Genomic DNA, 3,081 nt, shown 5'->3' on the forward strand with positions numbered 1-3,081 from the left:
AGTTCACTCTAAGAACTTCTCAAAAAGGACAGGTCGTTGCAGATTTTATTACCGACTTCCTAGTTGACGACCTAAACTAGGAACCAGAAGTCGACATCCCTTCTACTGAGCCACTTGATGAGTCAGCAACCCAGGTGGGAGTGGAATCGGGGTGGTCTTAGTGTCAATGGTCAAAAAGTCAGTTCGCATCGACTTCGCGACCTCCAACAATGAGGCTTAGTACGAAGCCTTGATCATGGGGCTACGAATGGTGTTGCAACTCAACATCTAGGAGATCAAGGTGTGCAACAACTCACAATTGGTAGTTCGCCAGATCACCAAGGAATACGCTACCAATGAAGGTAACCTCTCTAAATACCTTCAAATCGTGCATCAAATTCTTCTTTCATTCAAGAAAACCTCTATCCACCATTTTCTATGGGAAGAGAATCGTCATGCTGACAGTTTAGCTTACTTCGCTACCCAAACACCTAACTGCAATCCCAGGTAATTACTCATCGAAGTAATTGACCGTCCTGCTTACCAAACAGAGCACGTCTTAGAGATTAGCAACCTATGCCAAATTTCAGAAAGCCAGATTAGTCAAACTTGGATGCAACCTATCATAGATTACATCCAGCAAGGAAAAACACTGGCAGGTCGCAATAAGGGCAGACAAGTTCAATACCAAGCATGTCATTACTACCTGGTCAACAACAAACTTTTCAGGAAATCTGTTGGGGACCTCATCTGAGATGCATAAGCCCTGAACAAGGTCAGATGATTTTTGCAGAGATCCATGAGGGAGAATGCGGAAATCACGCTGGAGGTCGCTCTTTGGCACATAAAGCTATCTCGCAGGGATACTTTTGGCCAAGAATGCATATCGATGCCAAGAAATACATACTAAGATGCATCAAATGCCAAACATTTGGCCATAACATCATTCAGCCAGCTCGCGAACTAATCAACATCTCCAACCCATGGCCATTTCCTATGTGGGGCTTGGATATTATGGGCCCATTCATCCCATAGAAAAGCACAGGCTTTTGGTTCGTCCTGGTTTCTACTGATTACTTTACCAAATGGGTGGAAGCGATCCCCTTAGTTCATGTCAAAAAGTCCAACATAATCACCAGGCTCGGTCTACCCCAACACGCTGGTCATGGACAATGGCTCCCACACTACAACCAAACATCACTTTTGTGACGGCTAGGAGGCGTCAGAATTATTTTTTGTGATGCCTACAAGGCGTTGGAATTTAGGCGTCTGTGTTGGTGTCAGAAATATTTGTGACGCCAAACTGCCGTCACAATTGACATATTTATCGGCGCAGATGCGCCGTCACTAAATATGCATTACTAACGATGTATGCGCCGTCACTAAATTTGCATTCATCGACGCCTCTGCGCAAGAATTATAAATTTGTTTTTAAATGCTTCGGCCTTTGTCAAAGGCGTCACAAATTATTATTTATTTTTTTAAAAAATATATTTGTTTTGGTTTCCATCATAATATTTATATTTTTTCCCGACGAAATCGCTGCATAAATACAACCACATAAACCCCAAACACATAATATAATTAAGACTTTACAAGCAATTATACACAAAAAAAATCTTAGTAATAACCATCACCAAAATTTGACTAAGTATATATATCACTTAATGAATAACATGTAAATTAAAAGATATAGATGTATGGATATAGCATAATCTACCAACATACTATTTCAATATAATTCCTATACAACAACTCAAGATCACATCTTAAGAAGCAAGAGCATGGGGTCCTTGACGATTCTCCTGGCGGTCTCATTCTAAAACATACACACCCTGGACCAAGCTAGCAGCTACAAATCTTCGGTGATATTCATTTTTCCTTCATAAAAAGAAAAAAATTCATTTCAACTAGACCTTAGTCAATACAAGCTAAGGAACCACTAAAACAAGCTATTGACTAGTCAATATACACAATTTTCACTAACCGTGCAGTCTCCTTGACGATTCTCCTGGCGGTCTCGCTCTAAAACATACACCCTGGACCAAGTGGCAAACTCTGGATCTTCGGTGATGTTCATTTTTCCTTCATAAAATGAAAAAAATTTATTTCAACTAGACCTTAGTCAATACAAGCTAAGGAACCACTAAAACAAACTATTGACTAGTCAATATACACAATTTTCACTAACCGTGCAGTCGTAACATAATATGCTCTGCCACATGCATGATTTCACAAAAAAAATGAAATTTACTAGCATTTAGACTGTTAAGAGTAGAACCTTTTCAGCATTCCTAAACCTCGGCTTCCAACCACAAGAGAATCAAGCTTCAAGTCATCAACTGCATCACAAAGTTTATCCCTCGGGTGAAAACACTTGTAGATACTTTCTAGCTGGGAAAGTAATGACATACCTTTCTATATTTAGGTCTCGGACATCCATGAGTTCATTTCTCTTCCTTAAGATTTGTGACTCAATCTCTTTCGGCTTCTCGAGGTATCCTCAAAGGATTTTGCACAAAGAAGCTTCAATGGTATAGCTAGCGACCTTGAAAAAATTGTCCCCTAAAGAAAATTTAGATAGAAATTAATAAAATGTCCAATATACTAGTACGGAACACGAAGCTAATTAAATAGAAGGGAAATAGTTTAGACCATAGACAGCAAATATGTGAATGCCAGGTTTTAGTTCGGAGACTTCACACGGTTGAAGACCTTCCAACCTTTTAATGAAAGCAGCACTTGGTCATTTCCATAGCAGGTACAGAGGCATTTCCTCTAGCGACACCACCAGCAGCAGCAAGCAGGCACCAGCAGGTCCATGGCAGCAGTAGGCACCAGCGGCAGCAACAACACCCAGCAGTAGCAGCAGGCACCACCACCTACACACACACACACACTCTCTCTCTCTCTTTCTCTCACACACACACCAGCTAGCAGTACACTCACATTACCACATGCACACACTCACACACTCACACACTAGCTAGCAGCACATTCACACTACCACATGCACACACTCACATCACCGCCTGCACACACTCATGCACTAGCTAGCAGCTGCAGCAGTACCCGCAGCACCAGTCCAGTACCACCACAAAA

At 41.3% G+C, this 3,081-nt stretch overlaps 1 long non-coding RNA gene across 1 annotated transcript; it reads right to left on the reverse strand.

The window, feature by feature from the left end:
* Positions 1–1,581: 1,581 nt before the first annotated feature.
* LOC147488729 (uncharacterized) lies at positions 1,582–2,505 on the reverse strand. Its single transcript, XR_015201658.1, has 3 exons — positions 2,261–2,505; positions 1,967–2,064; positions 1,582–1,860 (listed from the first exon to the last, which is right to left on the reverse strand). It is a non-coding gene; the product is annotated as an uncharacterized LOC147488729 (long non-coding RNA).
* Positions 2,506–3,081: the final 576 nt, after the last annotated feature.

This window comes from Coptis chinensis, chromosome 7 (assembly GCF_015680905.1).
Source record: "Coptis chinensis isolate HL-2020 chromosome 7, ASM1568090v1, whole genome shotgun sequence".
Classification (NCBI taxonomy): Eukaryota; Viridiplantae; Streptophyta; class Magnoliopsida; order Ranunculales; family Ranunculaceae; genus Coptis; species Coptis chinensis.